We start from the raw sequence: 12540 nt of genomic DNA on the forward strand, positions 1-12540 counted from the left end.
CTTGAGCCCAGGAGTTGGAGGTTGCTGTGAGCGTGATGCCATGGCACTCTACCCAGGGGGATAGCTTGAGGCTCCGTCTCAAAAAAAAAAAGAAACCAAACTCTAGAAGCTGGAAAGTGGGTGGATATGTACGGACTGATTTAACAGAGCACAAGAAGAACTGATGCCAGTGTAAGGAAAGCTGAAAACCACCTGTATCTACACTGCAGACTTGTCAGGAGCTCAGGAACAGACAGCCCCTGGAAACTTGAGCATCAAGGAAAAGGGGGCCTGCACTGAGGAGAATGAGGGAAAAGCTGGGCAGGGGCGGGGGGGGGCAGGAGCTCCCCAGGCCCCTCCCTCCCTTCCTCTGCAGCCCCTGGCCACTGCCCTCTCCCATCCAGCTGAGACCCAAAGTGTCTTCACTGGAAAGGGGAAAACTGAGGCTCTCCAGGCTGGAGGTCAGCTAGGACAAAACTGAATATACATTTCTAGATTGAAAGGGCCTGAGTGTGCTCAGTAAAAAAAAAAAAAATGGATGAAAATTGACCCACACCAGGGCACATCCTTGTGAGATTTCAGAGCACACTGGGGGACAAGGGCGCAGACCTGTATTTGTGAAGGTTCATGGATGACGATGACAGAGTCCACTCTAGCTAAAGGAGAAAGGGATGGTATCAGAATTCTCAGAAAGCTCAGGAATCAATAGACAGGCAGAGAAACAGGCTCCAGGTGGACTTCCAGGAGACACTCATGACCCTACCGACAAAATGGCCCAGGGTGGAGCTGAACCTGCCGCCACCCCAAACCCCAAACCCCTGACATCCATGTTAGCAACATCACAACCTCTAAGCACCACCTCTGCTTCATAGCCCGCTTTTGAATCAAATTTCAGGTATGAATGGTCATAAACCTAAACCCTGAGAGTGGCCAGAGAGGCTGGGGGACGTAGATGTTTAGATTCTACATAGGGAAGGCAATAGTCACAATGTGGGAAACTATCTGGGTGTTCAATAGGTTTGACTGGTCACAAGGGGCAATGTCTTCACAGAGCAATGTATGTGCTCTATGGCTCTGTCCCCCTGACTTGACACAGTCTGCCTTGATCAGATTCGTCCTGACTTTGGAATACAACCTGAGAGGCAAAGACTTGGAAGTGAGCTTGCTGTTAGCAATACCCCAGGGCAAGGCTTGCTATGCCACAGACTGTCTGGGCCAGGAAAGACTCGCAAGTTTTTATTAGCAGTTGTCAATCAGGTAAGCACAGAAATTGAGTAAGCTTTTAGAAACTCTTACAGCAATTTGACAAAGTAACTTTATGTCTGTTAAACCCGGTAATTAAAAATGGAATTTATTCTGTGCATGTCCTTTTAATTTCATTTTTCTAGTAATTTAATTTTACTGCATTTCCGAAAGCATTGGAATATGACATTGGGAATTTTTAAAACCTAATCCTTCAACCAGAGAGTTTGAGCAGCCCTGCTCTGCAGAGGAAGCCCATGATTCTGCTGTTCACCACCCTGGATCAGGCCTTTTTGACCCATCCAAGGTTAGGTAGCCCAGCTCTGCCTCAGAAGCCATGAGGCACTCCAGGCCCTTCCAGTAAGTCACCTGTCAATTTAAGCTAGCCAGAGTTCGGACATTGGCCACTAAAAAGACTTTAATTAATGCAACCATCATCCCACTCTGTAGATATTAAAAACGAGGCTCCGAGATGTCAAGTAACTTGCCCACAGACCCAAACTAGAAGCCAGCAGAACCCAGGCTGCTGCAAAAGTCAGCCAGCTTCTCAGTCTCTGCCTTTCCTCTGTGCTTCACTGAAACTTTAGAACAATAGCCACAGGGACTCAGGAGAATTTTTCAGCATTGGTAAAGGATAAGAATTGATGAAAAGAAAAAAGTTTGGGGAGGGAATATTACATTAGCTAGGGTTCTCCTGAGAAGAGAACCAATAGGATATATATAGACGGTTTCCAGCCACCCCTCTATTCATCAGGACCCCTCTGTTCATCAGGCTTACAGGAGACACCCCCAGGCCTCCAACTCTCTCCTCCCAACACGTTTCTAGGATGGAAAGGATAGGCACTGTCTTCGTCTCACAGACAAAGGCTCTGTGGCCCAGGGTAGTTAAGGGTCTCTTCCAAGGTCACCTGTGAATTGACTGATGAACGGGAATTCCAATTTAGAGCACGATCCTGGGCTTAGGGTCTTACCCCACCAGAACCTGATTCGTGAAGGATGTAGTTAACAGTCCCACAGCCCTGACCCTGACATCTGATCTAGTCTATAGGCCTCTTGCCAGTGAGGGGAGGCTCTTTGCCTTCTGGTCTCTGACCCTGTTCCTGACTCAGGAGAATAGTTCAGCCTCTTAAGCTGCCTGCCTCGGCTGATTTCCCCAGCTCTTATCTGTCCACATCCATGCCAGTTGTCTTCACCCTGGTTCTGGTGACCACCCAAGCCACTTCCTACAGCTACAGAACACGCCTCCATTAACAAGGCAGGCTAAAGACCCTGGGGACCCACCACAGCTTCTGGAGCTCCCTGTTCTAAGTAGGGCTCTCTGTCTTCCTTCTCTTGGAGATTCCTATAGCCCGGAGAGGAGGAAAAAGGATGCCAACTAGGGGACCATAAGGACTGGCTGGGAGCACATGTAGGAAGGAAAGCCACCCTAAGGATCCTGGACTGGGAGGGATCCTGGGGGGAGCAGGAGGAAAAGGCCACAGAGGTAGGCATCTGTCCCTGCAAACAGGACAGGACAGGGGTGGGCACCTATTAGGGATTCTACTAATTAGATTACAACAGACAGAGGAGAAAAGGGATTAGTAAAAAATAAAAAGTGGAATTTTTTTCTTTTGAGAAAGAGTGTTTGTCTTTTATGGATGTTCAATAGATCCAAGTGAAAGTTGACAGAATGTCCTGGATCTGACAACTTCAGAACCCGAAAGGCCTGTACATCATGAAAATGCCAAGGTTCTGTGCCCATAGATGTCGCAAGTGCACTGCACAACTCTAGTGGCCCCTCCACACCTTAGTGATGGTGGACTTGAACATGTGTAACTATTCTCTGGTAAGTGGTGGTCAGGTGTGCCAAAGAGGGAAGGGCGTCTTTTCTGATTCTGTTGGGCTAGTGGCAGGACTTCAAATACCTATAGGAAATCTGAAATCAATTCTTTTTCTTCACAAGTTAAGATAGCAATAGTGCACATTTGCCTACTCAATTTATGCACATGGCAGCCCTTTCTTCCCAGAGTATGGAACGGATGAAATGAATTAGCATTCGTTCTTAATTACAGAGGTCCAGATCCTACATACTGGGCAAGGGGTGGTACTCAACAATGCTGTCTACAATACTGATTAATTCCTAAGCTTTGGGGGTGGTGCCTGTAGTTCAAGGAGTAGGGCTCCGGCCCCATGTACCGGGGGTGGAGGGTTCAAGCCCGGCCCCAGCCAAAACAACAACAACAAAAAAAAAATTCCTAAGCTTTATTTGAAGCAGTATATTAATTTGGAAATCATTCAATTCCTATCCTGTCTGCCACCACATGGAAAGTGTTCACAAAATTTCCTTGAATTGTTTTCTTCACTACCCAGCCTCATGACTCTTTTCTCCCTGTATAGGCAGTCTCAGGGTTACAAACGTGCTAGGTTCTGTAGGTTTGTTCGTAAGTTGAATTTGAGTCAAATTTGCAACAAGCACATTTACTTATGACCTGTGCTAGCCTCCGTTCGTAAATGCAAATCGTATGTCAGTTGGATGTTTATAACTCGGGGACTTTTTATATTTTCCAAACCAGCATCCCTGCTTCTCCCATTTAATTGAGCAGCAGCATTGAAGAACCGCTCACATCTACTATTGCAGATGGTTAACAGGCATGTTCCGGAACAACTGTTCTCAGAGTCTTTCATATGCTCACATATGCTGAGAATCACCAAAACCAGATACAGCAAGCCAGGTTTCCCAAAGGTATTTGACCACTGGCAAGGTAAGGGTCTCCAGCTAGCTGAAACGAAGTTTTCTTTGTGGACCAGGGATTAAAGCTTTAAATAAGGGAGTGACTGAGGAGGGTTCAGAACTATGAGGCAGATGCGAAGTGTTCACAGGTTACCACTGGGGAACGCTGAGACACCAACCATGGTGACCGTCTGTCTGCTTCCCGTCCAGCAGGGTTCTTAAAAATGCTTTTACATATATTGTGCGTGTGCACATGCATGTGTGTGTGTGTAGTGTGTATTTTTAATGGACAAATTTAAAATTATATACATTTATAGTGTCTAATGTCATATTTGATAGATATATACATTATTGAATGATTAGATGAAACTAACGTATTGGTCACTTCACCTCATCATTTTCTGTGAGGTGAGAAGATCTAAAATCTACTCTCTTGGCAATTTTTAAGGATATGTTATCATAAACTAAAGTCTCTGTGCTGGACAATAAAGTCCAGAACTCATTCGCTGACCAGCAGTTTCTGGCGGCATGAAGATTCTCCGGAAGTTTCTTGAAGATAACATCTGGAAAGTCAATAGTAGGACGATTTGCTCTGCCTTTATAGGAAGTAAGGCTGAGCATCTCCTGGCTGTCAGCTGCAGGCCTGGGGCCTCCTTCTGCGGAATGTCGGAGCCCCCGCTAAGCCCCAGAGCTTAGCCCCAGCGTGTCAGCTTACCACTACCCATCTCCAGGGCTGGAAGCTGCTCTCCAGAAGGCCCTTCCTCACGCACCCCAGTTAGAGTTTGCCCATAAGAGGATCTGGCAGAGCATTTAGAACACACAAGTGAAGTGGGGCCATTATTCTCAGGTTCGTAAGAACAGACATGGTGCTTCTTCAGATACAGGTCACCACAGACATCTAAGAAATCCCACCTCAAGCCGGTTTCTTCCTTCACACCCTAGCCTTCCAGCTGTCAGCCTGACACAGGCCTCACCATAGTCGGTAGTCCCACCCCCCCCCAACACTGACCCAAGCTGAGTTTGGCTGCACACTAACACAAACAATAGGATTACCCATCAGACACATGGGTCTTAACAGTTGCTCTACCCCATTTTTCTACCCCTATTCAATTATCAGGGCTGCTTCCTGAGACCTGCTAAAATAAGGCCATCTACTCTAGGCTGTAAGAACTGCCGGACACCTTGACGTTCCCATCTTTCCTTTCTCCATCTCCCACCGGTGTACAAAACAGAAAGGATTAGTAGAGTGATTCTCCCACCAGTCAACCATACCCTTCTGTAGGAGGAAAATGCTGTTATACCTACTATTTTTTTCATTTTCTCCCACTAAACTACATTTTGTCCTCAAATTGGATATCATTGACTCCGAAAGATCATATTTCAAAGTGTATATAAGCATTATCAATTGCTACACAACAAATTACCCAAAATATCTGCTTGAAACAATACTTTTTTTTCTCTGTTGCTTGGGATCAGAAATTGAACAGTGACTTAAGTATTCTGGCTCAGGAATTCACATGAGTTGCAGTCAAAACGTCAGCCAGATACCAGCCCTCCAAAGGCTTGCCAATGGCAAGAATTGCCAACATTGGCTTCCAAGATGGCACCCTCATGGCTGTTGGCAGGAGGCCTCAGACCTTCACCATATGTTCCCTTCCATAAGGCTGCTTGAGCATCCACCCGATGTCATCTGACTTTCCTCAGCATGACGCAAGAGTTTACAAAGCAAGTCAGAAGCTACAAGCTACGATATGATTTATGACCCAGCCTTTGAAGTCACATACCTTCCCTCCTCCTGTATCCTCATCACTAGAAATACGTCACCAAGTACAGCCCAAACCTAAGAGGAGGGAAATTAAGCTTTGCAAAGGAAGGAATATCAAAGAATTTGTGGGTATAACTTAAAAGCATCAAAACATGAAAAGAGTACAGGAAATCCCCACTTAACCCTGTCAGTAGGTTCTCCTAAACTGTGACTTGAAGCAAAATGACATGCAATGAAACCAATTTATTTTCCTGAACAACATTAGAATGAAATGGTGGTGGACAAAACAACATTATTCCAGGACCTGCTGTATGTGGTTTCACTTAAAGTCAGTTTCCAAGAATCCACCAATGATGCTAAGTAAGGACTTTCTGTACAGATGAGGAATCCAAATATTTATGTGTGGGAGCTGCCCACTTGGGCTCTCCCCTCCATTGACAGAGGTTTTGTTCTCCCTCTTTCTTTTTTTCTGAGACAGAGTCTCACTATGCCGCCCTCCGTAGAGTGCTATGGCATCACAGCTCACAGCAACCTTAAATTCTTGGGCTTAAATGATTCTCTTGCCTCAGCCTCCCGAGTAGCTGGGATTAGGGGCACCCACCACACCACCCGGCTACTTTTCTTGTGTTGCACTTGTCATTATTGTTTAGCTGGCCCAGGCTAGGTTCGAACCCCCCAGCCTTGGTGTATGTGGCCAGCTCCCTACCCACTGAGCTACAGGTGCCACACCCCCTCTTTCTTTTATCTATCTCTTATCTTTCAATAAATTCTGTTCTTTTGCTTAAAAAAACCCAAAAAACTAGTGTTTTAATTTTCCTTCTAAACAGGGAATAACTTGGGCATATCCCTTCACCTCTCTAGATCTGTTCCCCACCTGCAAAATGAGAAGACTGACTTAGATGACCACTATGGGCTCATTTTTTTTTTCTTTTTTGCAGTTTTTGGCCGGGGCTGGGTTTGAACCCACCACCTCCAGCATATGGGGCTAGCTCCCTAATTCTCTGAACCACAGGCACCACCTGGGCTCATTTTTTAATAGCACGTCTCAATGTTCCAACGTCTAAGACGCTAGGTCTTGAACCCCAGATCTCAAACAGTTCCCTCTCTCCCCACCCCCCAGCAAATCTTGAGGGCTCCCAGCCCAGGTGTGGCCATACCTGTTGGCACCCCTGGGTGCTCCTACAGGCATTATAGGCCCTTCCTCTCCCTCCACCCCCCAAGGTGTCAGCCCCGGCAGGACATTGGAATCACATATGGACATCGAAAACTCCTGTGCCCAAGCCACTCCTGAGACCATCGGCTTCTGTAGGGATGGGGCTAGGCACAGCAGGGGTTCCAATATCACAGCTGAGAACCACCACTCCTGCCTGAGTAGCCCCTCACACAGGGAATCTTCTCATCAAATAAATTAGCACTGCATGTGACTTAAGTACAGATTCACGCTTTCCCTTTGATGGATAGGCACTTTGAGAGAGATCTTACATTGCCAAGAGTAAAGGTAATGTAATTTACAGTTAATTATGTTTGGGATCTGATTTCTCTAGGAGGCCATTTTGCTCAGTATTACTTTAAAAAGACATTTAGAGAGGTTTGGGGAAATTTTTCATGGCCAGGACAGAACTTTTTATAGAATGCTTTCCCTTGCTCAGGACTTCTCATCATGGTATTGTTTCTGTGGGAAAATCGATCCAATTTTTATCTTTTTGACTTACACCACCTTTTTCCTAGAATATAACCTGCTATAAGTTTGAACAATGCCTGCATTTTCTGTTTTCTTTTTGCTTGTGCATGAGCATGTGTGGGTGTGAGAAAAGTAAACATCCCCCAAGACCGGGCAGAGCTCAGCTCTGGGCACCACGTAGGGTTTGGAACCGCCTGGTAAGAGATGCCCCGTAGGGTCCTGGATGGGACTTGGGTCAGTGTGGGGAGCAGTCAGCTGGGATCTTCAGATCCTTTGCCTGTCCCCGCATGCGCACCACCTCTATAAGCTACTGTGTGGTGTGACCAATACGCCAGTTTGCTAAGGACTTTCCTGGAATTCAGGACATTTAGTATTAAAACTAAGAAAGTTCCAGAAAACTAGGGTGGTTGTGGCTCTTTAGTGGCAGCCTTCATCTTCACTGCCTGAACATTAAATGGAGCTAGAAGAGAGCTGCCCTCTTAGGAGGTGGGGTGGCTTTACCAACAGAACTCCTCTGTGCCAAGGGCCTCTTAGATACCACTTCCAGAGCCCAAGGCCCAGGAAATGGAGCATTCACAATGCCAAGCCAACTTCCATTGGCATCTCCAAATAGCTGAGCACTTGTCATGGAGAAAAGGGGGATGACCTGTCTTCTGTCCCCAGGCCAATGACTTGAAATCCTGAGTGCATGTGGGAATCACCTGGGGAGTTTATGTCCTACTCTCCAGAGATTCTGATTTTACTGGGGTGGGATGGGGTACAGGGTTACACGCACACATTCCTACCCTTTCCTTGTGATTTCTCTCTAAGCATGAAATTTCCTTCCTTACCATAAAAAATGTGTCACTCCTAAGCCTCTCTCATCCTTTCCTTGAGGCTATCTTGAACAAAATGGCCTCTTTTTCTGCTATATCCATGGCAAACAGATTATAGAATATCTTCGTGGAAATCCTAATTTATAAAAGTCCAACGCACTCTTCACTATCGGTGAGTAAATTGTGCAGTTCATGGGTGTAGACACATGTTGTTTGTTTTTTGAGAGTCTCACCCTGTGCCTTGGGTAGAGTGATAGGGTGTCCTAGCTCGCAGCAACCTCAAACTCTTGGGCTCAAGCAATCCCCTTGCCTCAGTCTCCTGAGTAACTGAGACTACAGGCAACCAGCACAATGCCTGGCTAGTTTTTTTAGAGATGGAGCTCTCACTCTTGCTCAGGCTGATCTCAAATTCCTAAACTCAAGCAATCCACCTGCCTCTGCCTCCCAGAGTGCTAGGATTACAGGTGTGAGCCACCGCACCCAGCCTTAGACACATGTTTTGTCCCAGATAGAATTCACCTTTCTTCCCAGATCATCACTAAGCCTTATCTTCAGTAGGATTCCTTGGCCCTGTCCTCCACTCCTGGTTCTACCTCCTCTCCTGGCTCCCAGGTCTCCCTTGTTTCTGTAGTTTACCTCTTTGGCATGTTAGAACTGCCCCCACCCACAGCCACCAAGGGAAAGCAGGACTCCAGGTTATTATTGTGGACCTGCCTTCCCTAGCCAAGCCCATCAGACTGGGGGTGGGTGCCACACTCTCTCCCTGGAACCTAGGCCTGAGACACAGGGTCGCTGGTCAGCTGACTGTATGTACCATGAATCTAGAAGGTCACACACCTCAGGCCATGGAGTTGCCATATGAGGAAAGATATTTTGAGATCATGAGCAGCTGTGAGAGACAAGCTTTGTAGACAGACCACAGGAGTGGGCAGTCAGGCAGGCCAGTGAGAAGGGCTGAGACAGTAAAACCCAGAGCCCAACTTTGTTCCCAAAGGAAATTCCCTTCCTTGTCCTCCAGGATCCTGCCCTCAGGATCCACGAGATCCTTGCCCTTAATCCTTGCCCTCCATCCCTCTCTAGCTAAGCCAGCATTCTCAGTTCTCTGTCGTTTGCTACCAATGAACCCCAGGGGCCTCTCCAAGTCCACTGCTCCCCACAGGCACCTTCTTGAAATCTATAATCTGAGCCCTTCCTTTCCTGCTTTTTTTCAACTTTGAAGAGGGCTGGCACCCACATCCCCTGTAAGTCTGCTCTCCCAAGGAGTCAGAGGAGAGCTGGCCTCCTCCCTGCCACCTCCACGGCACCCACACCTCGGGGTCCAGGTCCCATAGCTGAGTGGAGCCTCTTCAGCATGCCTCCCCTTCCATCCTAGCCTAAAAACATCTCAGGACACACTTAAGTGGAACACTTTGGAAAGCAGAGTAAACAGTGGTTTCCTCACATTCCTGTCAGCCTTTGTTTTTCAGATTGAAGAGTCTAAACTGGAGAGCTTCCCCAGGCCCCCCTGCCTGCATTCCCTGGCTCTAACCTTGACCTTTGCTGGTTGGGGGTGGGTTGAGGGGCCTGGTCAGGATTGCCGAGCTTGTACAGTAGGGTCAGATTGTAGGTTGGCTTTAGCGACCTCATGCACTGTCCCCACTTGACCCCACTCTGGCCCTGGAGTGAGTGGCAAAGTTGGGTGACAAAACAGGGCACTCAGCTAGCAGCCCTGACCCCTAACCAATGTACCACCATGCCTCCTCCCAGCCACGGCTCCAGACAGCCTCCCAGGGCGGCTCCCTCCACTCTGCCCCAACCATCAGGGCCCTGTGAGGGCCCAGGGACCTGGCTTCTCTTCTAGGATGTGGTGTGAGCCTCAGGGGAGAGGTAGAACAATGCCTGGTCCCTTATCAACAGCTAATCCCATCCTGGCCGGCTCCTGGACTTCCCTTCTCAGAAACACCAACTCTTATTTTAACACATGGGTGTTCCTTTCTGAGTCACCTAAGCCCTAATTGTGTGCAGACACAGCAGTGACAATCCCTCCCTACACCACTGCCAAACTCTTCCAGGGAATAAGAGCAAACACCTTCTAGTCCTCCAGGAATGGGCCTGGCTTCCCTTTGCTCTTGTCACCACCTCCTGGTGCCACAAAATGAAGGCACAGGAAACAGAGACCCTAGAAATCATCAGCTCCCACCCTGAATTCACAATTGAGTTCACTGAAGCCCAGAGAGGGCCCAGCCTTGCTCAAAGTCACATAGCAAGGTCAGAACTCCTATTCTCTCCATTGCTTTGGTAACACACACTGCCCAGAGGACATGAGGGAGCAGGAGGAAAATCCTGGAAAGCTTGTTGTTGTTCAGGTTTATTCTATTTAAGTTTCCATTCCATATTTTCCCAGAAGGGGTCTTGCCCCACCTCAGGGCTGAGCAATACTGGGGCCCAGTGCAGAAGCAGGAGGGGCTTCAGGCATCCCAGGAATCAGGATTGACTTTGCCGAGAAGGGAGACTTCAGGAGTCCCCATGAATCAGAACTTCCAGGTATCCCAAACCAGGGCACTTATAGAAGAAAGCGCTAAAAGGCCAGAAATGACTAACAAGACAAGAGTTGGTAGGTGGGGAGGAGGAAAGAAGGCCCAGGCACTAGCCCCTTCTGATGACATCCACAGGCTTGGAACTGAGAGCGGGGTCCAGAGTGGCCTCTCAGGTGCCATGACAGTGTTTTATCAACTGACCTTGCTATATTCTGAAACTCAGTGAGAAGGATTTATATCAAACCCCACAGGGGGTTGGAGCTAATCCCCAACTCACCCCCACCTTTAATGTCCCATAACTCAGTCTGCCACCCCCTGAACCTTCTCAGTCATCAGAGTGTGGATGCCAGAGGCCATCTGCCTGGGTCAGAGATTGGACCCACCACTAAGCTGAGAGCAGCTGGGCAATGCACTCACTCTGCCTGTAAAGTGTGAACAGTAACAGACCCTTCCTCCCAGGCCTGATTTAAGCATTAAAGTGTTTGGAACACTGCCTGGCATGTGATAGCTCAGCTATCATTATCATCATCATTATTATGTCAAGCACTTGGCTGATACAATCCGCTTCCTCCAGCCCCCTTAAGTACCTCACTCAAGGGCCAGCCTTGTGGAAGCAGGAAATGCTAAGTCCCGTGATCCTCAGGACCATGCTGGGTGCACCTTTGGGATGTCTGTGAAATGTAAGAACATATACCAGAAGTGGTCATCAGAACATTCCAGAACTGGAACAGAGGGTTTGGCTCGTCTAGTGTGTGCTCTACAACACAGCTAAAACATCTAATTTACCGTGTGCATTGCTCAACATTTGCCCAAATACTTCCCTTCTTTCTACTTCTGTGTTGTAAGAAAGGTACAATTCACAAGTTTTAATTTGGTAAAGAGAGCGAAGACCAGAAAATCTGAGCTCTGGCCCAGGGGGTCCCAAGCTTTTGGTAATCAAACACCTGACATCCTGGGTAATGTCTTTTCTGGGAGCATTTTTACTTATATTTTATGGTAAACTTGTTTTAGTTTTCAATTTTTCATTTGGAAATAATTTTAAACTTTGAAAACATTGCAAAAGTAGTACAAAGAATTCCTAAATACCCTTCACCCTGCTTTCCCAAATGTTAACATCCTATAAAACCATAGAGTAACTATCATAATTAACAAATCCAGGCTATAAACACTGATACAATACTGGAAACTTGTCTCCACACCTTATCCAAACTTTATCAACTGTCCCATGCATGTTCTTTTTCTGTTCCATGGTCCCACTTTGCTCATTGAGTTGTCTATCTCCTTAATTTCATCCAATCTGAGACATCTCCTTCAATCTTTGTCCTTTTATTTGAGACAGAGTCTCATTATATCACCCTCGGTAGAGTACTGTGGTGTCACAGCACACAGCAACCTCAAACTCTTTGGCTTAAATGAGTCTCTTGCCTCAGCCTCCCAACTAGCTGGGATTACAGGCACCTGTCCCAATGCCGTCCAGCATTTTTTGTTGCAGTTGTCATTGTTGTTTAGCTGGCCCAGGCTGGGTTCGAACCCTCCAGCCTTGGTGTATGTGGCTGATGCTGTAACCACTGCAATCTGGACACCGAGCCAATCTTTATCCTTCTCAATCAGGCCACTTTTGACTCAGCACCTGTGGCTCAAGCGGCTAAGGCGCCAGCCATGTACACCTAAGCTGGCAGGTTCGAATCCCCAGCCCGGGCCCGCCAAACAACAATGATGGCCGCAACCAAAAAATAGCAGGCGTTGTGGTGGGCGCCTGTAGTCCCAGCTACTTGGGAGGCGGAGGCAGGAGAATAGCTTGAGCCCAGGAGTTGGAGGTTGCTGTGAGCTGT

Source organism: Otolemur garnettii, unplaced genomic scaffold (assembly GCF_000181295.1).
Source record: "Otolemur garnettii isolate 467f Iridium unplaced genomic scaffold, OtoGar3 scaffold00147, whole genome shotgun sequence".
Lineage (NCBI taxonomy): Eukaryota > Metazoa > Chordata > Mammalia > Primates > Galagidae > Otolemur > Otolemur garnettii.